Genomic DNA, 27576 nt, shown 5'->3' on the forward strand with positions numbered 1-27576 from the left:
ATTGGGTCATGGCTTCACTTGTGTATACGGATGGAATCGACATAACTAGTCCGAAAATTCATTTCATGTTCGTTAGTAGTATTGATTTTTCGTCGTCAAACATCCTCTTTCGCAGTATGTCTTCTCCGCCTCTAGCCACCGTTGGTATGCGATGAGCTAGGCAAGGGGAGGGTGGTAAGCCGGCTAGGCCCTCTTGGGCAATGCATCTGCAATCCGCACCAAGATGAATGCAAGGAGTACGTTCCTCTTTCCCAGGACGCTACACCTTTTGCGCAGGATTCTTACGTTGGTTTAATGGAGGAGGCTATGCTTACGCCTCCTTCAACTGGGAAAAAACGATCCAAGATAGAGATATCCTCACAAGCATAGACTCTAACTGAGCATCTAGAGGTCACAAATGCAATGAGTCAACCACCAGGGCAGAAACCACAGGAAGCACACACAAGCACAAAAGGGACGAAACTACCAGTGCAGACATCACAGGATGCAGACACATCCACAAAAGGGACGAAGCGCTAGAGAGCAACGGCAGTTATATGGGATGACAAGAGCACGCATACTCTCCTACGACTCTATGAGGAGCAGTGGTCACACATCAAGAAGGGAAATTTTTGCCCTAAAGATTGGGAATATTTGGTCTTTGCTGTAAATCGGGAGATCACAGGTAGCTTCAACCCGGAGCATTAGGGAATTTCGGAGGTCATTTGGAGGGCCTTCTAAGAAAATGTATTTTTTGCACTCTCTCTCTAGAAAAAATGGCAAATAATAGAACTGGGTCTTTCATAGTAAAAGTTCAAAAAGTGTACTTTAAGTACATTCCTTACTCTTCTGAACATTTGTTCGTAGTGATTGAGGGATATTCCACTTTTCAGTTGCATTGAATGAACCTCGTCAATATGGAGGGAATGAGGCTAACATGGAGGGACGAAAGCGCAGCCGCTATTCACTTTCCATTAAACCTGCACATTTGGCTAATGGCGCACTCCTCAAATGGCACAAATGTTACCCAGAAACGAGCCAAATATCACCTTCACATTGATTTGGACAATGAGTACCAACCATTGATTAAGCGCAGTAAAACAAACACACATATACCTCCCGCTTCCATAGACACGCTCAGAGCTCAGGCAGCTAAACACATAGATATCTGGACGAGAGGCTCTCTCTACCCTAAGAATCCAATGACTAATGCGTCTCCACCATTTGTCAATCCTACAAGCTTATTGACCTTTGCTGGTGATGGAGAAAAGGGCCTTCTGGGTTATTGTAAATCTCTTACAAGAGAAGCTGAAACTTACAAGAGCATTCTCCAAGCTCAACAATGTGAGATTGTTCGCCTTTCACATTTACATTCTACAGATCAGGTTACCATTTTGCAACATAAAACAGAGGTACAAGAACTGAAAGGAAAGGTGCGAAGTTGTCAAATGAAGGACACCATCTTGGGTGGTCGTATCCGAAAGAAGAAATTGCGCAATCTTGAAACATTGTAGGTTGCATCAGGAGGTCTCAAGAAAAGAATCCGAGCATTAAGGTGATGCTTCTTGGTTGGCTACATTGTCTTAGTTAAGTAATCTTTTTGTTTTTTCTTGTTATGCATTGTTTTCATGTGCCTAAATAGTGTTAGTGAAGCAAATTTTCTGTTATTTACTTATGCATTGTCTTCATGTAGAGATTTAATCTATCCTGACAAGGAAATCATTGACCCCAAAGACAATATAGGAAAGAGATTGAAGCCACTTATAAGTAGAAGCCTGGCAGCAGATATAGTACATGACAAGAAGTTTAAGGTCCTACAACGAAATGTAGTGGACCGCTTTATTTCAGAGAACTCAGTGCCTGCAAAAGAGATACAAGGCACACTTGATTCACTTGGTGTAAGCAAAAGAGGATATTCGGCTATCCAAAAGTCTGTCTCATCCATCTTTGTTAAGAAGGGTATAAAATCCAAACTTCTACCATCAGCCTCAAGTGTTTGGAAAGAGAGGCTTCAACTTAACGAGGCACAGGGAGACTATTTTGGACAGCCCTTTCATATTAAAGCAACTTACAGTGGCCATGGAGCAAACATGGCATATGATGAGTTCAATAATATTTTTATGGACCTGCGGATATTACAGAAGAGAATGGTGGATTTTTACAACATCACATTTGAAGAGTCACGAGGGATATTACATTTTGTGTTAAAACTGGATGAGTGTGAGCTTGTTAAAGAGAAAAAGCTAGAGCGTGTTACTATTACTTTAATGAATAGAGCCCTCTCAAAGTGTCCCAGTGATGATCCTTTATATTTTAGTGTTCAATCAGAATCTAACATATGGTGGCTTGGTGCGTTTGAGGTAAGCAAGATTCTCAGGTAAGCTCAAATGTTCACATCTACTTAAGTCTCATTTATTTTGTGTTGCAGGTAAAGAAAGAAGATCATGAGATTCTATAGTGGGTGTTCCATCGAACTAATATTCCGGAGGTGATTGATCGACAGACTAACCAGGGAGAGGTACTACGTCTAGATGGAAGGGGAGACTTTCAAGTTCAGTGGCATCTTGCAGGTGACCTCAAAACATTAAAGTGCATGTATAATTGTGGAATGGGTGCAATGGCAAAGTCGCCGTGTTTGTTCTGCATGGAGCCTGCAAAGGTCATGGACCCAAAGTGGTGGAGAAAAGCTCCAACACGTCACATTGAGGATCCTGATTTTCGATCGGTTTTGAAAATACCACTTGTGAATGTCCACATTTGTACAATGCATGCCCTTTGTAGAATTGTGGAGAAATTGGTCTACTTATACATCGGGTTTGCTTGGAAGATTAAGAACTCGGCAGAACGACAAGTAGCCCTGTAGTGCTTAGAAATGGTACTGTCGGATATGGGGCTTCATGGTGGCAATGTGAAAATCCAGCGGGATGAAAAGAGATCAACTGCTGAGAAGGATGTCCCATGCAAACCATCCATCGTTGGGGTGAAGGCACGGAGGTTTTTATCTAAACCCTAAGGTACAAGAGATCCGAAGCTAACAAAACATGGAAAAATATATAACACATCTTATGTTAGCAAGGTAGAGTATCAGAGCTGGAAAAAGCTACATATTGCAGTCAAAGACCAAGAACGAACTACTCGTAACGCGAAGGCTGAGGTTTGGCGATCAATAGACATCCTATTTTTAATGTGCGACAAAGATGACTAGTCAGAAGGTGATATGAACAAGTTCAAGGAGAATCTCAACCTTCTCAAAAAATCATTCAAGACAGCATGGACAGACACCCAGATTACTCACTACATGGTATTATCGTGTATTTCATTCTCTCTTGTGTGCAAATATGTGAGTGTAAAACATTCTAACTAATCTGTTTTCATATCCAGCACATCATCTTCAATCATTTACAATATTTTATACAAAAGTATGGGAACCCGACAATATGGAATACCCAAGGGATGGAAAAGTCTCATTACATGGCGAGAAATGCTTATTTCAGGCACACACGACATGGTGGCTCTCGAATCAAGGCTAACAGTTTGAGAGAACTATTTGAATGGTTCTATCGTAGAATCATTCATCGAATGCAGGCAAAAGAAGTCTTGGCAAATTCAGCAACAGCACAAGCCATCAGACATTTACAACAACAAAAAGTTAAAAGATCAATGGCATACAACAACTCCGGAGCTCGTGAAAGTCAACGAAGGTGGAGAGAGACAATGGTGTATGTGAATCACAAGTGGAGAAAGACACTCTGAGTGGATGACATTGTACAAAATTTATGTAATACATGATCTTATACAATTGCTACTTGAAGTGTATCAAGATTTTGAAGGTTCAATTTTGTTTTTTGGCACGTCACCCTTGTAACGAATCATGAGATGTTTGCCATACTCTAAAAGTTCATCTGGGTTTTGTCTACCAAGAGCTAGTGCCATTGCTGTGTAGGTGTAGTAATACGCTGCCCGACCACCTATATAGCCCGGGCAGTAACCAAAACAATCTCTAGCAAACACTTTGTCCACAAGAATGACTTTATCTGCACTTTTGGGCAGCACCGGTCCACCCAAGAAGCGTGATAGTGTCTTGAATGTGTAAGTTGCTATTGAACCCTCTTGTGACATGGAATTGTGAAAAACTACTATCGGCGACTCCAAAGCTTTGAAAGGTACTGCGCTAGGGCCGCATCCCTTCCACGATACTCTCGAGTCCGCCGTCGAAGGAAGTCATCCTTGTCAGCAATCCAAGACTGCACATATCATGTCAGAAGTGACACAAAGAGAGAGAGAGAGAGAGAGAGAGAGAGAGAGAGAGAGAGAGAGAGAGAGAGTTACCATGAAGCTCTCATCCTGCAGAAAGAGGGTTTCCTGCCACAGGTCTACAGATGTAGTTGACCCCTGACCTGAATGGTTAAACCAATCCTCCACTTCTTTGTTACTCGTTGATGGTCTTAGGCTTTGTCTTATTGCTTGGAAGGTTGCTTCATCAGGTAGTGTCTCCTTGTATTTTTCAGCTTTCTCAAAGTATCTTCGGAGGCATTCCATTGGATTGCTGGATGTTTCCATTGCCTCATCATCACTACTATCCTCTGAAACAAATCCACTCCTCTCCTCTTGGACTCTGGAAATAATAGCCAGGGAGAAATCCTCCCTTAAATAAAAGACACTTTGGACATCATGTAAGAAGATATAGGTCCTGTCTCCAATCTTGAAGTCAGGCACAACAGGCAACATCATCTGAGCATGCTTCTTAGTGAAGTTACTGACATCCAATGGAAGTTTGATTTCTGTGGTTTTCACAGAGAGCATCTTACTTCTTTGTACTTCAATTGCCTCAACCTCAAGGTCGACTGTGTCTTCAACCTCCTCGACTTCTTGCATATGAGTTGTCTCCTCGCATTCTTCATCTGGTGCTGCATCCTGCTCCTCTAACACCTCATCAGGATTCTGCATGAGGAATCCAAACAGGCTGTTCAGGTAAATCATAAAGCCAAAGGCTTCGTGAATGAGTTTGCATTCTTTTTGGTGCAAAGGGCAGGCTGAATGTCGGTAAGAAGTTGGTAATTCCCTATACTTCTTCAGTCCCTGTCCCTTTCCACCACAGTCATTTAAATGCACAAGAGTCATAGTAGGCAGAACAACCCTCCCTACCTGCACCATCACTTCAAACTTATCTCTGTAGGACTGCAAGAAATTTAATGTGCTGAGCTAACAGGTCTTCAATGTCAAACTTTGGATTAAACATAGAATGAACTAGATCAAACTTGTCCCCAGCACCACAAGATGCTGCAAAATCAAACAGCCTCTCATCAGTTGCAGCTGGGTCTTCCAGAGAAGACACATCCTCTTTGGCTTTACATTTAGTTGCACAGGGACTACTTTCTAGCACATCTGCATCATCTGAGAAGTCTATACTCCTCTTTCTTGTATTTTTCTTCACAAGTACTGTACAGGGTGAGGGAGCCTTGTAGAGTGAGGGATCCTCTTGCCCTGGTGACCTCTCCGATTGATCTTCACCAATTGACTTTTCTTTAGATATGTCCTGACAAAAGTCAACAGTTCTTTTTGCAGAAACATTAAGCAACTGAGCCTACAATGGTTGAAATCCTGGCACAAGCTCTGGGTCTGGTTTCAGCCTCTTCTGCCTACTGGACCTTAATCCTATTCATCAGGAAACATGACAAGTCTCTCTCTCTCTCTCTCTCTCTCTCTCTCTCTCTCTCCATATATATATATATATATATATATATATATCTGTCTCTCTCCAAAGCACAAACAAAAACACACATAGTATCTCTCTCTCTCTCTCTCTCTCTCTCTCTCTCTCCAAAGAACACTAAAAAAATACACATAGACTCTCTCTCTCTCTCTCTCTCTCTCTCTCTCTCTCTCTCTCTCTCTCTCTTTGTATGTGTCTCTTTGTACTAAAGGCGCTCAAGGACAAAAACGTGCTTTTTGCAACTCTCTATGCGCGCCTTAAGTACAATTGAGAGAAAGGCGCGCAAGGACGAAAACGTGCTTTTTGAGAGAGTCATAACTATACTATAGGTGCGCGGAGAGAGCTGCAGCCAGTGTTTGGTTGGCTCTGCGCGCCGTTAGTAACGGGGACAGAGAGTGGAGGGAGAGAGAGAATGTGTATATCTCTGTGTGTGTGTCTGTGTGTATGTGTGTGTGTGTCTCTGTCTATGGAAGTATGTGTTGAGGTGTGTGTGTGTGTGTGTGTGTGTGTGTTGAACAACAGTCTGGGTTTTTCTTTGTTTACACACACACACACACACACACACACACACACACACAATTTGTACCAACTGTTGGAAATACAGAGAGAAAGAGTGAGGGATCACCTTTTGTTGGTGGGGTTTGCAGAAACTCCAAGGGAGGTGTCTCCTCCATGGCTTTTTGTCTATCAAACTGACTCTGTCTCTCTCCCTCTCTCTCTCTCTTTGAGAGTAAGGAGTGTTAAGTATGGAGCCTGATTTACCCTTGTAATTTTCTGTGGTAAAAGCGCACATTTGTAAGGCCCCCATTATGAGGAGAAGCTATTGTGCGTGAAGGAAAATCACTCATCGGAAACCAAAATTTTCACGGACAAGAATCAGGGGCAACTTTAAAGCTCCGCCCCCGAGACTTTTTTTCGCTGGAATATTCTTTTTCGCCGGAATATTATGGCCGGACGGCGGCCGGAAAGTGATCGAAAAACAACCGGTTGGTTGGCCGGTAGTCAATGGCCGATGGCCGGTGGTCGGAAGTCAATGGCCGGTGGCCGGTGGCCGAATTCAAAAGCGGACTTGTCTTCTCAAGGGCGGCCACACATGGGCGGATTGGAGGGTCCGATTTGGACTTATTCGCACAAGGGCGGCTACACATGGCTGTCTCTCATAAGAGAGGGCAGCCCTTTTGGCCTATAAAAGAAGGCCATTTCTACACACATTTGATAGTGTGTGAAGTTGATGCAACAAGGTGAGTGTGAGGTGGTGAGAGTGAAGCAAGGCGGGAGCTCCATTAAGGGTATAATCCCTTTGTAAACTACTTCTTGTTTTGAAGTACTAAAGCCATTGAGTGGCTGCTTTCCCGTGGACGTAGCCCACATTGGGTGAACCACGTATATCGTGTGTACTCTCTCTCTCTCTACTCTATAATCTCGTGTATATAAATCTGTCTCTCTCCATTAAGTAATCTACTCAATTATCTATTTAGCTACGTCTTATTTCCTAACAACTGGTATCAGAGCAAGGTTTGCTCGTAGCTAAATTATCTCAAGGAAAGGATTCCTTGAATTGAGTGGGAGTTATGGCGGAGGAAGGGAAGCTCAAGATTGAGAAGTTCAACGGCAAAAACTACCAACATTGGAAGATGCAGATTGAAGACTATCTCTCCCAGAAGGACCTCTATTTGCCACTAGGCAGTCTTGCAAAGAAGCCCGCAACAATGGCAGATGAAGCATGGATTGTCCTTGATCGAAAGGCATTGGGAACAATCTGGTTAAGCTTGGCGTCAACGGTGGCCTTCAATGTTTCGGAGATGAAGACCACGGAGGACTTGATGAAGTCACTTGACGACTTCTACGAGAAACCATCGGCATCCAATAAGGTATTTCTTATGAAGCGCTTGTTCAATCTAAAGATGGCAGAGAATGGTTCAGTTGCAGAACACTTAAATGACTTTAACACAAACATAAGTCAACTTCGATTAGTGAAAATCAATTTCGATGACGAAGTGCGAGCTCTCCTTATACTATCATCTCTACCGGATAGTTGGGACAGCCTTGTGATGGCTGTAAGTAATTCTATCTCTGGCACAAATACTCTTAAGTTTGATGATGTTGTGGGTGTTCTTCTAAGCGAGGAAATGCGAAGGAGAAGCACAGGAGAATCATCAAGTGCTGCACTATCAGTGGAAACAAGAGGAAGGCCTAAGGAGAGGTTCAAAAACCAAAAGGGTCGTGATCGCTCAAGGCGGAGCAAGTCACGCACAAAGTCAGTTCTTGAATGTTGGAACTGCGGCAAGAAGGGCCACGTCAAGAAGGATTGCTGGTCCAAGAAGAAGAAGGAGACAGAGTCTCAAGACAACAAGCCAACATCGGAGGCCAATGTGGCAGGTAAAGTAGAGCAAGATGCTCTAATTCTCTCATTAGACAATGTGTCTAATTCTTGGATAGTAGATTTCGGGGCTTCATTCCATGCGACACCACACAAGCAACATTTCCAAGACTACACCAAAGGTAATTTTGGGTATGTATACTTGGGAGATGATGAAGCTTGTGAGATTGTCGGCAAAGGTATAGTTTCTATCAAAACTGCTAACGGAAATGAATGGAAGCTTAAAGATGTTAGGCATGTTCCTTCTCTTCGCAAAAATTTGATCTCTACAGGACAATTGGACGATGAAGGTCACAACATTGCATTCGGAAACAAACGGTGGAAGATCTCAAAGGGATCTATGGTGGTTGCCAAGGGTGAAAAAGTCGGTACACTTTACTTGTGTACTGTTAGCACGCAGCCTTCAGCTTGTGCAGCAACTACAGAAGTTGACAGTGCGGTGTGGCACTACCGACTTGGGCATATTAGTGCCAAAGGAATGCAAATCCTTCAAACAAAGAAGCTTCTACCAGGTTTGAAAGAAGTGGACTTAGAGTTCTGTGAAGATTGTGTTTATGGTAAACAAAAGAGGATGAAATTTCAAAAATCAGGAAATGAAAGAAAAAATAAAAAACTTGAGTTGGTTCATTCTGATGTTTGGGGTCCTGCAAGTACACCATCACTTGGTGGCTCATTGTACTGTGTAACATTCATAGACGATGCGACTAGAAAAACATGGGTTTATGTCATGAAGAATAAATCCGATGTATTTTCCATATTTCAAAGGTGGAAAGCCTTTGTGGAGAATGAAATAGGTACCAAGGTTAAATGCCTCAGATCCGACAATGGAGGTGAATATTGCAGCCAAGCTTTTGAAAGCTTTTGTGCTAGCAATGGAATTCGGAGGCAAAGGACAACCCCAAGGACACCTCAACAAAATGGGGTTTCGGAAAGGATGAATAGGACAATCATGGAACGAGCACGAAGCATGCGGCTACATGCAGGCCTACCGCTTGAACTTTGGGCGGAAGCTGTAAGTACGTCTGTGTACTTAATCAATCGGTCACCCTCAACGGCATTGGATGGGGGAGTTCCAGAAGAGGCATGGACAGGTAAACCGGTGAATTATGCATTTCTCAAAGTGTTTGGGTGTGAGGCTTTCATGCACATAGATAGAAGCCTAAGATCAAAGTTAGATGCAAAGTCCAAAAAGTGTTTCTTCATTGGCTATGGAGAAGGAGACTTTGGGTATCGCCTATGGAATCCTGAAGATGGTAAAATCTTAAGGAGTAGGGATGTAATTTTTAACGAACAAAATATGTACAAAGATTACTTGGAAAGAAAACAAACAAAAGAAACAGGTGATGAGTACATGGAGCTTGAGGTCGGTGAAGACTCAAGGACTGCAAACGGTGACAATGTGCAACAACGTCAACCAAATGAGGAGCCTCAACCTATTCCCCGAAGATCTACAAGAGCAAGTAGACCTCCAGAAAGGTTTGTTCCTTCCTTCAACCATCTCTTGATCTCAGATTCTGGAGAGCCGGAATCATATGAAGAAGCTATGCAACATGAATCCAAAGAAGAATGGACGAAGAGCATGCAAGTGGAGATGGACTCACTACATCGCAACCAAACATGGGAGTTGGTTGAGTTGCCTAAAGGTAAGCGGGCACTTCAAAACAAATGGGTGTACAAGCTAAAGGAAGAAGAAGGTGGGAAGAAAAGGTACAAGTCTAGGCTTGTGGTAAAAGGTTTTTCTCAAAAGAAAGGTATTGACTTCAATGAAATATTTTCTCCTGTTGTAAAAATGAACTCAATTAGGCTTGTCTTAAGCCTTGTGGCTGCTCATGATCTAAATCTCGAGCAAATGGATGTAAATACGGCATTCCCTCACGGTGACTTAGAGGAGGAAATCTACATGCTTCAACCAAAGGGGTATGAAGTAAAAGGTAAGGAGAAAATGGTTTGCAGATTAAAGAAGAGCTTGTATGGTTTAAAGCAAGCATCAAGACAATGGTACTTGAAGTTTGATCGATGGATGTTGGATCATGGATTCACAAGATGCAACTCGGATCACTGTGTCTACACGGAGAATTTGGGAGATGGAAATTCATCATCCTAATGTTGTATGTTGATGACATGTTGATTGCAAGTGCTAACATGCAGGACATCAAAGACCTAAAAGAGGAGCTGTCCAAATCTTCTTCAATGAAAGATTTAGGTGCTGCAAAGAGGATACTTGGTATGAAAATATCAAGGGACATGACGAAGAAGACAATAAAGCTATCTCAAGAGGATTACATCAAGAAGGTACTAGAAAGGTTTGCAATGCAAAATGCAAAACCAGTTTCTACACCTTTGGCTGGTCATTTTAAACTAACGAAGGATATGTGTCCAAAGACACAAGAGGAGATAGCCTATATGTCTAAAGTTCCATACGCTGCAGCGGTAGGTTCTCTAATGTATGCTATGGTCTGGACAAGGCCAGACATTGCACATGCAGTGGGAGTTGTGAGTAGGTTCATGGACAACCCAGGTAAAGAGCATTGGCAAGCTGTGAAGTGGATACTTAGGTATCTAAAAGGGACAACAACAAATGCTTTGTATTTTGGAGGAACTGATATTTTTCTAGAAGGGTATGCTGATGCAGATATGGCAGGTGACAAAGATACTCGAAGGAGCACTACTGGCTATGTGTTCATGGTTGGAGGCACAGCAGTAAGCTGGGCTTCAAAGCTGCAGAAAGTGGTTTCACTTTCTACCACGGAAGCAGAGTATGTAGCAATGAAGGAGGCAAGCAAAGAAATTCTGTGGCTTCACAGATTCTTAGAAGAGCTTGGATTCAAACAAGACAATTGTGTCTTGTACAGTGATAGCCAAAGCGCTATCCATCTTGCGAAGAACTCAGCCTTTCATTCAAGGACAAAGCACATTGAGGTGAGATATCACTTCATACGCACTCTTTTGGAAGAGGGACAGCTAAAGCTAGGAAAGGTGCATACAAGTGAAAATCCTGCAGACATGTTTACAAAGGTGGTCAACAAGGAGAAGTTGAGCTTTTGCTCATCTTCAATCGGCATTCAAGGATAAGAAGCCAGAATGGAAAGCAGTCACAGGTTTGGTTTGGAGATCAGTCTCCAAGTGGAAGAGTGTTAAGTATGGAGCCTGATTTACCCTTGTAATTTTCTGTGGTAAAAGCGCACATTTGTAAGGCCCCCATTATGAGGAGAAGCCATCGTGCGTGAAGGAAAATCACTCATCGGAAACCAAAATTTTCACGGACAAGAATCAGGGGCAACTTTAAAGGCCTCGGGGGCGGAGGCCCCCGAGACTTTTTTTTCGCCGGAATATTATGGCCGGACGGCGGCCGGAAAGTGATTGGAAAACAACCGGTCGGTTGGCCGGTAGTCAATGGCCGATGGCCGGTGGTCGGAAGTCAATGGCCGGTGGCCGAATTCAAAAGCGGACTTGTCTTCTCAAGGGCGGCCACACATGGGCGGATTGGAGGGTCCGATTTGGACTTATTCGCACAAGGGCGGCTACACATGACTGTCTCTCATAAGAGAGGGCAGCCCTTTTGGCCTATAAAAGAAGGCCATTTCTACACACATTTGATAGTGTGTGAAGTTGATGCAACAAGGTGAGTGTGAGGTGGTGAGAGTGAAGCAAGGCGGGAGCTCCATTAAGGGTATAATCCCTTTGTAAACTACTTCTTGTTTTGAAGTACTAAAGCCATTGAGTGGCTGCTTTCCCGTGGACGTAGCCCACATTGGGTGAACCACGTATATCGTGTGTACTCTCTCTCTCTCTACTCTATAATCTCGTGTATATAAATCTGTCTTTCTCCATTAAGTAATCTACTCAATTATCTATTTAGCTACGTCTTATTTCCTAACAAGGACTCCCTCTCTCTATCTCTCTCTCAATCTGTGTCTCTCCCTCTCTCTATCTCTCTCACAATCTGTTCTCTCTCTTTCTGTCTCTGTCTCTCTATCACTCTCTCTCTTTCTATGGCTCTCTCTCTCTCTCTCTCTCTCTCTCTCTCTCTCTCTCTCTCTCTCTCTCTCGCTCTCTCACTCTCTCTCTCTCTATTGTTCTCTCTCTTTCTCTCTCTCTCAAAATCACACTTATAACGGATACACACGGCGGCGCCCCACTTGTTACTATAAATTAGAGTATAATTGCATGTTGTCACACGTGCGGTCATTATTAAGACCGTATACTTTTGTACGCCATATATAGAGGTCATGAGAGAGAAAAACCACACCTCGTAAAAGAGAGTGAGTGAAAGAGAGAGAGAGAGAGAGAGAGAGAGAGAGAGAGAGAGAGAGCAAGAGCCGTCGTCTGCGTCTCCGACAGCAAGCCGACCCATCGACATAACGAAGGTCTGCGACCTCAGGAGGTTTGGCCCTCTCTCTCTCTCTCTCTCTGCCTTTGCCTCTATCTCTCTCTCTCTGTTTCTGTCACAGTATCAAGCTCAGTCTTAACAAACAACACACAAACAGTCAAAAACACAACACCCACACACAGAAAAACACACACACACACACACACACACACACAGACACACACACTTACAAACACACAAACACACATATAAAACATACACACACACACACACACATAGAGACACAAATATAACATACACACACAGAGACACACACACACACACACATAGAGAGACACACACACAAATCACAAACGCACACACACACACACACAAATATAACTTACACACACACACAAATACAGACAGACACACACACACACACAGCCTCTCTCTCTCTCTCTCTCTATACTAAAGGCGCGCGTAGAGAGGCATAACCGGTGTGCATGTCTCTATGCGTGCCGTTAGTACTGTGCATTGACAAGTGTATGTGTGAGTGTTATAGAGAGAGGATGTAAGGCGGGCAGAAGAGAGAGAGAGAGAGAGAGTGAGTATTTCTTGTACCTTATACTAACGGCGCGCGGAGGTGTTTGTTGAGGTCAAAACGTGCTCCACGCGCGCCTTTAGTAATGGGCTCTCTCACTCTTTCTCTCTCTCTATTTAAATATGCTAAGCTATAGAAAGGGGAGAGAGAGAGAGAGAGAGAGAGAGAGAGAGAGAGAGAGAGAGAGAGAGAGACTCCTCTTTTTGTATACAGTGAAATGGCTAAAACAAAAGCCACTGCAAGGAAGGCAGGCAAGGGACCAGGATTAGCAGCTAAAGCAAGTAGCAGATCTCCAACCCCAAAGAAAAGACCTGGAAAACCCAATCAAATTCTGAAAGGTCCAAGGGTGAAGAAGTTACAAACCTGCATGGGACTTTTCAGAGAAATCAGAAAGGCACAGAAATGTGTAGATTTATGCATACCAAAGCTGCCCTTTCAGAGGATGGTGAGGTCCATATGTGAAGAAGCTACCTGGGGCACCAAAAGGTGGAAGGTGGTGGCATTAATGGCTCTACAAGAAGCAGCAGAGGACTTCCTACTGGAGTACTTCAGTGACATGACCATTGTTGCAGCCCATGCCCACAGGGTTACTATAATGGACAAAGATAGTGAGACACTGAAAAGAATAAGGTGGAGGTATGACAAACTACTGGTCCCCAATGTCTGCAGGGATAAGAAAATGAGGGAAATTTTGTTATACCCCCCGGAGCTAGTGCCACAACTCACAGTTGTAGATGTCACACATGATGTGAATACAAGGGCAAGGGCAAAGACTATTGCCCGCCAAACAGAGGACATGAGGGAAGCAGAGCTTAAGGAGAAAGCAAAAGTAGCAGTGGAGTCCCAGAGGCAAACAGAATGCAATGTGACCCTGTCCATAGAGGCAAGCAATCGAGAAACTCTACTTTCAATGAAGGATGGTTTGCTTGCAGAGATACCATTTGTAGATGGAGCCAGAAAGCTAGCTCTGAAAAAAGTGGACATTAATTTATTGCAGAATCCAGATGCTCAGATTTCAGACACAATCATCTATGCTTGTCTTAAGTAAGTGTTACTATCTTGCTAGCTTTGAAAACTGAGATAATAGGTTTGCTAACTCAGGTAAAGTCTCTGTAGCCTGATCAAAAGTCAACTCCCACTGCACACCCACACAGAGGTGTTTCTTCTTGATCCACAAATGTCAGTGATTATTAGACAAAAGAACAGTCCATCTGGGACCTTTGAGAGTTGGTTTCTCCACTGTGCTATGCTGGAAGTTACTGTCATCATCTTTCCATATGAGAACAACCATCACTGGAGTCTCATATGCCTTGATGTTGACCAACCAGCAGTGTGGGTGTTCAATTCAATAAAAGGAACCCACCCTGAAATTAGGCTGTAAGTGTTTTGTATCAGAAAGTGTTTCTTATAGATATCCATGTAAATTTGAAGCCTCATGCTAACATCTTGACATTGCTTTGTGCAGTTGTATAAAGAGGTTATTGCTTGCCCATGGCAAGCTATGTGGAAGGTATGAACTATACAAGGCCCCAATCAAAGATGTACCTGTCCCAAATCAAACCGATGGAAATTCTTGCGGTTGGAGATGTCTTCTCCATGCAGAATATGTCCTGCAAAGCTACTTTGCATTAAAACCTTTCATGACTAAGGTACCCATTTGGCAATGCATTCAGTTAGTTTTGGTTTAGTTTATAAAAGAATTCTCACCATGTGGTCTTTCAATTTTGCAGAGTGCTTTAAAAAACTACACATATGATTATTTGCAAAGATACCGGGTAAGTTTAATACAACACCTGCTTACTATGTCTAGCCCCAGAGAGCTTGAAGATAGCGGCTTGGATGACCGCACTATTGATCTAACAATACATGATGTGCCACCACGACAAACCCCTGCATCCGATACAATGGAATCACAACGGGCCGAGGGGGTCATATCAGCAGAAGATGAAAGAGCCAAGGATGAGGAAAGGTCAAATGAGCATATGGAAGGTGCTAGTGTACAACCAGAGGAGACAATGAAAGAGCCAAGTCAGCCAATGGAGGAGCCAAAAGAGCCTATGGCTGAAACCCAAGATGAGGAAAGCAGGCCTATAGATGAGCAAAAGGATATGGATGAGGAAAGCAGGCCTAGGGATGAGCAAACTGATATGGATCAGGCAAGGATGTATGAGGCAAGCCGGTCAACCGAGGGGGAGGAAAAGACCTTGGAGGAAACCTTGAATGAGGCAGAAAGAGCCATGGGGGAGACGCCTGATGAAGATGTGAATGATGACTATGAAGATGTGAATGATGAAGCTAAAGCAGAGGAGAGCAACAACAACATCAACACTACAGAGACCCAATATGGACCCTTGCTACCTGTAGATACGGTTGTTTCGGTAATGTCTATTCAATTATGTCAAAATATGTTCAGCTTCTAACTACTTATATGTACTTGTCAACTTTTACAGAGGTTGATTATCTTGGACGTCAATGGATTGCTACTGATGCGGGTGCCTCTCGGTGACACAGAACTCTTTCAGGATTTGCAAACGTTTCGGATGGGAACTTGTCGAGTCGTGGTTCGTCCAGGAACTAAGGAATTTATTCAGTTTCTTCTTTCGCGCTTTAGAGTTGCCATATGGTCTTCAATGCAAAGGCAAAACTTGTTGCCACTAGTTACAATAGTTTGCAGTGTATGCGATGCTCACACGTTAGATTTTGCCTTTTTGTATGATCAAAGAAAATGCGTTACCGTTGAGGGCCACTACCACCCTAAAAAACCACACTTACCTCTTTTGTACAAACCGTTTAGCCAAATCGGTGTACCCTTTGATGCAACTAATACACTACTGATTGATGATACTCCTGAAAAGGGAGAACTAAATCCGCCGGGAACAACTATCTCACCACCTTCTTTCGAGGGGCATTCCTTCGATTTTTACCTTGAAGACATTCTGATTCCATACTTACAGAAATTGTATCTCAGTCCATTGTTCACGGACGAGTTTGTACTTTCTAATGAATTAAGATGACTCTTCTATCATGTCTTTCTCTTGTCTAACATTGAGAGAGAGAGAGAGAGAGAGAGAGAGAGAGAGAGAGAGAGAGAGAGAGAGAGAGAGATTTTACATGGTAAAGAAATGTATTTCAAGCACACTTTTTCACAGGGCACAATTGACAAATGAGCTCAATAAACTTCATGTATTGAAAGTCATTTGTATACACTTGGTTTCACAAGAATATCTGTTACATTGACACTACTTCAACCCGACCATCCAACTCTTTGCACAAAATATCTTTTTCCCTTCGCAGCATCACCTTACGGCCAGCTAGAAAAAAGGAAAAATCTGATAGGTCCTTGTCCATTGACTCTTCAATTATGTCATGCCGCAAATACTGAAGACTGCATAGCTCCCTTATTGTAACCACCAACAGTAGGCCATGCTCTTTATCAATCACTTCCACATCCACAGCAGGATTATCTTCCAAACCTACAGAAACCTGGTCCATAGGAATGTACTTACCATTGAGCATTTGTGATCGCATATACCAAAACGAGAGTAACAGTGATTGGCTTGCAATCATGTATTTGACAACTAGAGTATCAAGCGCGACCTCGCACCGTAAACCAATCTCTTCCTTTGCATACCATCCTTTGTCAAGAAGTTTGTCACAGGATGACTGCTGAAATGACTTGCACATGAACATAGTTTTCGTAACACGGATGTTGTAGCTATGAAACAATTGTATGAAGAGTGCAACAGGACAAAAGTTTGCAATTCTAACCAGTTTGGTGGGAATAGAGCTACGTAGAGACCTTTGTATATCCTTGTAGAGCTTACTTCGCATTGCCTCCACCATTGTTTCCTCGAGAACTGGCGAGTCCACAGTGTTCCAATCGGTTGGTAGAGGCACTTTCACCAACATGCCATTCTTATTCCCTGAGCTGAGTTGGTAGAAGTGGTCATAAAAAAATATTCCCTCATCAGCCAGTCTTTTGCTCCTCCTCCCTGAATACTGTAGAGAACCAATGTGGGCATGAACAACATGGAAGAGGCCTATTATGCACTCCACAGGCTCCCATTGCTCATAAGAAGAGGGATAAACATCTGCAATATATATAAGAAGAGTTAAACTAAGAGTATCAATAAGTAAAAATGACAAATCTAATGTAATTGAGCTGTGAAGAATGGAGACATTGCTCATAACAAGCAGGAGAAACATTGCAAAATATATAAGAAAAGTTATAATGAGAGTATCAGTAAGTTCACATGTCAAGAGTACTTACAATTGCAACGTGGTTGATGTATATCTGATACATTTCCACCGTTTGCTATCACCTCTGGATGGGTAAACACATGCTGAACAAGAACTTCCTTTACAGATCTTTTGCCGATTTCAACTTTGAAATCCAACACTCTGGCCTTCCATGCTGAGCGGTAAACGTTGATACCACTAGACCTCTTGGGTCTTCTTGGTTACATGAGGACCCATGAACCTTTGTTTATCCTTTGTCCAACCCATTGGTTCTCTGCACTTATTGAAGTTGATATTGTAATTGAGGATATGCTACTACTTGGCCTTCTAGGCAAAGTGCAACTGTTGGTTGTTGGTGTGAGAGACAGTAAACACCTGGAGCTTCTTGGGCGAGAAGACGTGGAAGCCATAGCTCTCAGAGGAAAGCTTTAGTGGAGGGAGATTCACTTTGAAAGCATTCTAATGGAGGGAAAGTGTTTTAGAATTCCAATATCTTGTGCGGGCTTAATGGTCACCCTCCAGTACGTTAATGACCATAAGAGAATATCGAAGTGGGACCACATGCAAGCACCTAAAAGCTCGGTAAAAGGAAGGAAATTACGATGCTACAATCTTAGATTCATGAAATTTTTATGCTATTTTCCTATTTTTTTGAGTCTTTCCACGTACTTTCCTACGTAACGTAGCCTTCGTGCTCATTGGACACGCTCTATTATTCTCTCTCTTCATATGGCCCTCAAAATGACCTCTGAAATTTCCTAATGCATGCAAGAAACCGAATTGACACACTAAAGAAGGTGCACAAAACGAAGCTTTCCAAAAAAAACTCTCCTGGCAATGTACCTAGTACTTGGATCTTCTTTGACATGTGTGTTGCGTTGTGGGGGAAGACTCCGAAGTGCTCAGGCATAGCTGGTGCACTTGATAGTGAGAGCCACAGGCCCGTGTCCTCCACAACAGGTACACCTATCGACCTAGATGGTGTTGATGGTGGCTTAGGTCAATATCCACAACCAGATTTTGTGGATTTGGACGGTGTATTTGGCAAGAAAGTGAAGCAACCAAAAAAATCAAGCTTGGGCACAGTGGCCAAGATGATGGGTGATGGGATGAAACAGATGTGTGAAGCCTACGAGCGTGCAGAAGATAAGAAGACAAGCTCCTTGCGAGAGCTTGAGAGTGCCATGATGCTACATGAGGAGAGACTCACAAGGATCAGAGAGGAGGAAGAGACGAAGCGTCACCAAATCTTCTTGGAGATCGCAAAACTTATCTCTAAGAAGCCAGATCAGTAAGTTTATGTACACATCACCATAGTACATTCTCCTTTTACTTTGAGCTCTAACACATATCATTGTAGAGTAATTGATATAAACGACATGTTTACTTTTGTGCAGGTGAGGTCTCGCAGTCACGTTCCATTGTGTCTTTACGTGTGCATCCCTGCTCGTACTCAGGTATGTCTTAACCTACTTCATAGTTTTGATATTTGTTTGCTTGCAGTTTGTTATCCAAATAAGTATGTTTTCTCCTTTTACTTTGAGCTCTAACACATATCATTGTAGAGTAATTGATATAAATGACATGTTTACTTTTTTGCAGGTGAGGTCTTGCAGTCACGTTCCATTGTGTCTTTACGTGTGCGTCCCTGCTCATACTCAGGTATGTCTTAACCTACTTCATAGTTTTGATATTTGTTTGCTTGCAGTTTGTTATCCAAATCAATATGTTTATTTTCAATCATAGGATGGAAGAGTGGGTTCATCTCTTTGGGATGATGACATTACTGAGTGACAATACACTAGGCAGGGCGAGTGCATCGCATGATAAACGCTTGGAGGATAACAACTTCTTCATACTTATGTTTGCTTATGCATGGTTGTGTTGTGGGATGGCGGGGGCGCTTGAGTCAGTGGCATGGCGTTTTGCACCAAGAGTATGGTGGTGTTTTCCTCGCCAAAAACACATTCTTTCGCAGTGTACACAGTGTGCTTTGGTCTTCGGCTCGCCTAGCAAATCAAGATCCCTACTGTTTTGCATATCGCATGTCTCGTAGATCCTTTCTTGTGCTACTAAACATGATTCGTCCTCTACTTCCCACAAGCGCAGTCAGGTTTGTCAGAGAGCCTTTTTCTATAGAGGCTACGCTTTCTTGCGTACTCTGGCGGCTTGCACATGGACACTCCTCACGAAGCATGGCAAATCTATTTGGCATGGGTGAGAGCACCATTCGCAAATATGTGGTGATCATTTGTCGCATATTGAGTAGTACTGACTTCTTCCATAGGGTTGGCATTAGAGTGCCACATGGAGACCGTCTTGAGCAGATAATGGCATGATTTGAGGCTATCTCTGGTTTGCCGCATATTGCTGGGGCACTTGATGGGACTCACATCCGTCTACAAAGAAAGCCAGCACGAGAGTTCTATCCAACGCAATACATCAACAGGCATGGTTTTCCGAGCATCCTCCTGCAAGTTATTGTCGACTCCAACAAACTTCTTTGGAGTGCAGTTTGTAGGGTTGCAGGAGGGGTGCATGATTCTTCTCACTTCAAAGGATGTGACTTGTATGGTCAGCTCAAACAACGAGAAGCACTCGATCAGCCACTATTGCACATTCAAGGGGAGATAGTATGGCCTTATTTGATTGCACACTTAGCCTACAAAGCGAGGACATTTTTGGTAAAGCCATACCGAATGAAGCCAGGGCGTTTTTTACGTGAAAAACGAGATTTTGACAGGAAAATCTCAAAGGGGAGAGTGAAAGTGGAAAATTCCTTTGGTCTCTTAAAGAATAGGTGGTGGATTTTGCGAGATCTCAATGTCGATCTTGCTTTCACGCCCACTGTGATGATAGGAGCGTGTTGTTTCCTACACAACTTTGTGCAAATCCGAGGCGAGACAGAGCCTCATGATCATCGAGATCTGCATCCCAACTCCCAAGAGCCACTTCCTAATGATGGCGGGAATCCTGCTCATCTTGAGATGGCCTTGCGGATAAGGACAACCCTATTCCGCCATAGCAGCTTGAGGGTTCAGAATGCAGCTGTTCCAGATGTAGCAGGTTATGGATTTAGTAATTGTTCTTATTTTTCAAATTGTTTCAACTAAGGTTTTAAATATGTATCCATAAAGCTTATTATTAATTTCTTGAAGTTGTGTTTTGTGGGGCTTGATGACGATTCGGAGTTTGAGGATTGAGTCATGTTCTACATGGTTGTAGTTTTTGTCATGTGGTTTGCTTTATGGCTGCAATGAGCAGCACCTCTATTTATGAAGCAGAACACCTCTATTTATGTAATGCTATCTACAACGTTCATTATGGTTCTCAAGTGTTTTTGTTTATGGCTGCCAATGAGCAGTAATGTCACGCGCTTCTGTATCATAGTGAATGGTTCATTCTGATGTACTTAGAACAACTCAGTTTATGACTGTCAGTCTCTTGTTTATGTGATTGTCGGATATTGAAATATTATTTTGTCATGCGTTTTTTCATGCATTCAATGCAATGTTATTAGGCGTTTTTTGTTGGAAAAGGCTATCTTTGAGATGTTGGCAATGCGTGGTTTGTTGGTTCGCACGTCAACTGAACGTATGTACGCACAGAACATGGCAGGACGGAACATGTGCTTTTTTTAACTGAACGGATGCACGAATGGATGCATGTGCGCGAAATGGCAAAAAGTTAGCATCCGTTTGTTGCACTTTTCTTAGAGAACGTATGGCCGAACGAACAGCCTCATGTACCCTCATGTGTGCTTTACATCTCTCTCTCTCTCTCTCTCTCTCTCAAGCGCGTTCTTATTGTATATTTTTCTTGTTTCGAAGGCAGCTAAAGGCTGGAATAGAGAAGAAAAAGCTCTTTAGCTCCACTTTTAGAGCTGCAGCGGACGCTTTTTAACGGCAACAGTGCTGCAAATTCCAGATAGTCCAGCAGCGTGCACAGCAACTCGTCCTGAACAACAGCATACAATACCGCAGCACCTCTCAGAGTCCAGACAGTCAGACTGACTGAGCGTCCAAAAAGACAGCAGATTGCCATGAAGAAGATGGGGATGGCAGGCACACAATTTGGTGTCATGCTGTTGCTCCTCATTACCTTGGACCCTGCGAAAGGCGCGCGATTCGGAGACGTGCATGGGCTGCCGCCTTTTCAACCAATGATTTCACTGGCACCCGCACCAGCACCTGCACCTGCGCCAGGTCCGTCGCCATCGCCATTGTCATCATCCCCATCCTCACCGTCAACTCCCGCATCGAGCCCACCGCCACCATCTGGACCAAGCGGCTCGGACCCATCCTCATCACCACCTGGATCCACGTCAAGTCCTACATCGGGGGGTTTAGGATCCCCGTCGTCATCGGGTCCACCGCCCAGCTCAGGAGGATCACCATCTCCGCCATCAAGTCCCCCGTCTTCATCGGGTTCACCGCCCAGCTCAGGAGGATCACCATCTCCACCATCAAGTCCCCCGTCTTCATCGGGTTCACCGCCCAGCTCAGGAGGATCGCCAGGATCGGACCCAACGCAGTCGGGATCGCCACCACCTGGCTCCACACTCCCGCCATCGCCTCCTGCACCGCTTACGTCAGGACCACCCGGATCAGGCCCATCGACATCACCACCGGGGTCCCCACCTTCAACTCCCACATCGCAAGCACCACCACCAAGCCCACCCTCATCTCCGCCAAAGTCCAAACCTCCATCGTCACCTCCCACATCTCGCTCGCCACCACCGACATCGTCACCGAAACCCAAATCTCCTCCAGCAACCGCCCCATCGCATTCACCACCACCGACATCGTCACCGAAACCTAAATCTCCTCCAGCAACACCCCCATCACATTCACCACCACCACCGACATCATCACCGAAACCCAAATCTCCTCCAGCAACACCCCCATCACATTCACCACCACCGACATCGTCACCGCGACCACATTCACCGCCACCTACATCACCACCCAAACTAAGATCTCCCACACCTCATTCATCGCCACCTACTTCACCACCAAGATCTCCATCGCCTGGGTCACCTTCACCACCAAGATCTCCATTGCCTGGGTCGCCATCAACACCAAGATCTCCATCGCCTAGGTCGCCATCAACACCACCAAAATCTCCATCGCATTCACCACCACTGACGACTCCATCGCATTCACCACCGGGACCCTCATCGCCACCTACAAAATCTAGAACCCCACCATTGACTCCCACACCACCTTCTCCACCATCGAGACCAAGTAAATCTCCATCATCGCCATCGCCAGCAAGAAACATACCCCCATCATCGACTCCCCCATCACATTCAACACCATCGGGACCAAATAGATCACCTAGATCTCCACCATCACCATCATCACCAACTAGATCTCCACCATCGCCGTCACATTCACCACCAACAAGACCTCCACCTTCACCACCAAAATCTCCATCGACAAGTCCCCCCTCGCGTTCACCCCCATCAAAATCTCCACCGGCGCCTTCTACACCGCATTTGACGTCTCCAACTTCACCTAGACAGGGCCCCTCGATATCACCACCGAGGACACCGCCTACTACTGTATTACAACCGGGAGTGACTAGATCAAGCCCATCAACACCACCAACAATATCTAGATCCCCGCCGCAAGTGGGTGTGACTAGATCGAGCCCATTGACAATACCAACTCCCACATTACATTTGCCTACAATTGGGATCTAGGTTGGGTTCACAGACAGCATAACCTTGTATCATTAACAACTAAGGTCCACCTCTGTATGTAGCTAACTTTCGTTGCCACCCTTGCCCTTTCACCCTCTTGTTATCATCAGTAGCTTTCTGAGAATAGATGTAAATAGGCATAGATGCCGCATATGGCAAATGTACACACAAAGAAGCTGTCAAAAACTCTTATATTACTCTCTCTCTCTCTCTCTCTCTCTCTCTCTCTCTCTCTCTCAGTTTTTATGGCGCCGTGACGTGCAGGAAACACCTCTGATACAGGGGTGGGCGGTTCTTCATCCTGCTCGCAAAGGCCCAGAGAGGGCTCTCTCTGACGTTGTTGCTGCCCGCCATCGCTGGCCTTGGGTTCACACTCAAGGGCCACCAACACCTAAAATTGTTTTTGATTTTGGGGTTGGTCAAGGACCCGCTTTGGAAGAATATTTCAAGCTTACCATGGCCACAAAGGCATGGACTCATGCTCGAAGATTTTTCACAGGCAAAAATGCATCACTCCATACTCTGCAGGAAACTTTTAAGTCTTCATGCGCAAGGTCGAGATAGGACGTAGGTTTTTGACGCGTCATCGACCTCGCGTGTGCAGGCTTAGCATCGAGTGGGGCAAAAGCAAAGCCATTGAAAGGCATGCAAAGTTGCATGCCACGGCTCGCCTGAGTCTGTATGAGACGCTCATGACTTATTTTGGCAACTTGCGATTGCCCAAATCAAGCAAGAGGAGATTTCTTTCAGCACGCAACTGCGATACTAGAGGCTTCTCCCAGATTCTACACACAGAAGCCTCTCCACGATGTGGGTGCCCTATTTAGGAGCCTCTCCACGATGTGGGTGCCCTATTTAGGAGGGGGCTTCCAGAGTCGACCTCTCCACAATACAAGCACGACAAGCAAAGGATGCTTATGTAAATCAAGTCAAGCAAAGCATGATAGCTAAGTTTTCTATATCCTCTCAGCATTGGGAAGTCTAGGGTATGCTTGGTGAGTGCAATTATGACATGCAATATTTGAAGTCTCCCCAACTATTTACAATGACTGGTCAATGTGGGTGCTCAATTACTTACAAAAGGGGACGGTTATGGAGCGAGCTCAATGGAGCGAGCATTTTTTTTTTTTTGAGGGCCACCATTACTACCTCCCATTGCCGTCCCTTAGCACCCATCACCACCACCACTTAAGTCCACCACCGGTGGTTAGTGGTGCTAGCTTACTGCCACCATGAGCCACCTCTAATCTTACCACCACCACCCATTGCTGCCCCTCCCCATCATTGGAGTAGCCAAGGACCTCCCCTCTCTCTCTCTCTCTCTCTCTCTCAAATGCCAAGGCACTATCAATTTTTCTAGTGCCTTGGGTCTCTTTGTATCAAACCAACTCTCCCTCTCATGATCCCTCCAACCCATCCCCTCTCATGTCCCTCTCTCTCTCTCTTTCAAATGCCAAGGCACTAGCAATTTTTCTAGTGCCTTGGGTCTCTTTGTATCAAACTAGCTCTCCCTCTCATGATCCCTCCAACCCATCCCCTCTCATGTCCCCTCCTCTCTCTCTCTCTCTCTCTCTCTCTCTCTCTCTCTCTCTCACACACACACACACACACACACACACACACACACACACACCTCTCTTTGTGCTCACACCTCTCTTCAGCCCTTTCCCTTCCCCCCTCCCCCCTCCCCCCCCTCCCCAAACCTCCTATCTTTCTCTCCATCCGACCCTCTCTCTCTCTCTCTCTCTCTCTTTCTCTCTCTCTCTCTCTCTCTCTCTCTCTCACACACACACACACACACACACACACACACATACACACACACGCTTTAGCCTATCCCCTTGTTAGTGATACACACTATCGTAGCCATTCGGCTCAGCTCCTACTCTCTTCGATGTGAGACAAGGCGTTCAGACTATGGAGAAGAATCAATTTGATTGTGCACTTTTTATGCTCACTGCAAGTTTGAGAGTCTTAGTACCACACACTACTAGAGTGCTCATCTTTTGGTAACATCCAAACTTGCTTCCCTCACATTTTTAGCCATGACTTAGACCTATATACTTTCCTCTCCCATCCACAATACGGGCTCTCCATTGTGACTCTCATCACCACAATTTTGGAGCATCGAGTATCACTCATCAGCTAGACACATACTACATCACATGTAACATTGGTCCCATAGGTCATATTTGACCTCCGATGACGATAATAAAATCTCTCTCTCTCTCTCTCTCTCTCTCTCTCTCTCTCTCTCTCTCTCTCATTGATGACGAGTCTGATGATTGAGTTGAATCATGCCTTGAGCTTGTTGATGCAAGCTTTGAGTTTGCGATTCTCTTCCATGACACAATTGAGGGCCCTTTGGAGGTGTTCAATGAGCCAAGCTTGCTTCGAGCTGCCAGGACAACGGCAAAGCTCGACCGTGTCCTCACAAGGTTTTGGGGTTGTAGTTTTCTCTTTGGTTGTCATATCGTCCACGATGGGACTAGGTTGGCTTGTAGCGTAGGAACACCGATTAAAGTGTGTGAGTGTGTAGACTAGTGTAAACCTAAAAGATAATGTATGTGGCGGACGCGTTGGCTAGGGTCGAGTGTGAGGCACAAAAGGAGGCACATTGAGGTTGAGCAAGGTTGAGCAGCACGACTGAACTAGATGCTCAATTGTGAGGCTGAGCAAGGTAGAGCAGCGAGACGCTAGGAGGTAGCGTTGCAAGAATGTAGTACACGACAGAGCAAGACGAGCAAAGAGTGAATGCATGTGGGCTTGCAACAGACACAACTAAGATCTAAGGCCACCCTTCAAGGCAGCCCTTCAAGCTTGAGGGAGGCCAACGATGGGGAGGAGGATGCCTGCTAGGGTAGAGAGAGAGAGAGAGAGACAAAGAGAGAGAGGAAGGGAGGGAAGGGAAGGGCTAGTGGAAAGAAAAGAGGGAGAGGGGGGGAGGGATTGCGAGAGGGAGAGAGGGGGAGGGATTCAGTGTGAGAGAGAGAGGAGGAGAGCATTGCCTTTTTTTTTCATATAAAGAGAAAAAAAGGAATGAAAAGGAGTTTAAGTCCAAAAAAAAAAGGCTCTCCAAGCAAAAGCAAAAGCAAAAGCGATATCGCTATTGCTTTGCTTGGGAGATCATTTTTTTTTTTTGACTTAAACTCCTTTAGCTTTGCTTGGGAGAGTTTTTTTTTTGACTTAAACTCCTTTTTATTTCTTTTTTCCTCTTTATATGAAAAAAAAAGCTAATGCTCTCCCCCCCCCCCCCCCCTCTCTCTCCTCTCTCTCTCTCTCTCTCTCACAATCGCTCTCCCCCTGCCCTCTCCAACCCTCCGAACAGAGTTTTTAAAAAAAGGGGTATAGTGTTTTCAACCGGCTAAAATTGTAAAAATCTCGATTATATGTTGAGAGGTCCTTGAAGAAAACTAAGAAATTCACAAGTTTAAGTGTAAATACCGGCAAAACCTTCAATTTTGACCTAAAAATTGAGAGAATTTCAAGTTTGCCCTTATTTTCTTCAGTTAGGGAAAATGTATTCCTCTAGCACTATCCCCCCCCCCCCCCCCCGCCCCCCCCCTCTCTCTCTCTCTCTCTCTCTCTCCTTCCATTACTCCTCTCTCTTTCCTCTCTCTACCCCCCTATCTCTCTCTCTCTCTCTCTCTCTCTCTCTCTCCCCTCTCTTTCTCTCACCCCATCTCCTCTTCTCTCCCCCCCTCCTGCAAATCCTCTTCTCTCTCTCTCTCTCTCTCTCTCTCTCTCTCTCTCTCTCTCCCGCACCATTTTCTTGCCTTTTGTCCTACAGTAAGAGAGAGAGAGAGAGAGAGAGAGAGAGAGAGAGAGAGAGAGAGAGAGAGTGCAAGACAGACGGAGCAAGCAAGAGAGAAGAAGAAGAAGAAGAAGAAGAAGAAGAAGAGAATTTTAACGTCATAGGAAACTATCCCAAGAGACCTTAAAGATCTATCCAATGAGGAGAGTTGGGGAGAGAGAGAGAGAAGAGAGAGAGGGGGGAGAGGAGGGAGTGAGATTGATAGACACAGAGAGAGAGAGAGAGAGAGAGAGAGAGAGAGAGAGAGAGAGAGAGAGAGAGAGAGAGAGAGAGAAGGGGGGGGGGGGACGGGTTAGAGAGAGACTCATGATAGGGGGACCGAGAGAGGAAAATGGGGGGGGGGGAGAGAGAGAGAGAGAGAGAGAGAGAGAGAGAGGTTATATAGTGATAGGAAAATAGAGAGAAAGAAGAGGAGAATCTTGAGGAAGAAGGGCGATTGTTGGAGGAGGGAGGGCGGCTAGAGGAGTAGATGGAGAGAGGAGGTGGAGGAGGAAGCTGAGGAGGAGGAGCAAGGGAAGAGGAGGAAGCACATGGGCGGCAAGAGGAGGAAGGGGAGGTAGGGAGGGAGGTCCTCCAAGAAAAAAAGCCTCGCTCCGTTGAGGTCCCTCGAAGATCTAACTCCTCACAAAATTGTGTTGCAATCCATATAAGCTATATAGATTGCGATCAACCAACTTGGTTAAAGAGTGAATTTGATTGAAAAAAATGTATACATTTTAGGCAATCTATTTACAAACACACATACCGAGTTCATACCTTGTATGGGAGTTGGTAGATGCACATTAAATCTTATAGAAATAATGTACCTATTGTGCAATATGCTTTGTAAGC

The 27576-nt window shown here is 44.5% G+C and overlaps 2 pseudogenes; both read left to right on the forward strand.

Moving 5' to 3' along the window:
- Positions 1-294: 294 nt before the first annotated feature.
- LOC147418328 (trihelix transcription factor ENAP1-like) lies at positions 295-19018 on the forward strand (annotated as a pseudogene).
- A 251-nt stretch (positions 19019-19269) lies between these two features.
- LOC147418329 (protein ANTAGONIST OF LIKE HETEROCHROMATIN PROTEIN 1-like) lies at positions 19270-20427 on the forward strand (annotated as a pseudogene).
- Positions 20428-27576: the final 7149 nt, after the last annotated feature.

Source organism: Adiantum capillus-veneris, chromosome 30 (genome assembly GCF_014529385.1).
Source record: "Adiantum capillus-veneris isolate H3 chromosome 30, ASM1452938v2, whole genome shotgun sequence".
Classification (NCBI taxonomy): Eukaryota; Viridiplantae; Streptophyta; class Polypodiopsida; order Polypodiales; family Pteridaceae; genus Adiantum; species Adiantum capillus-veneris.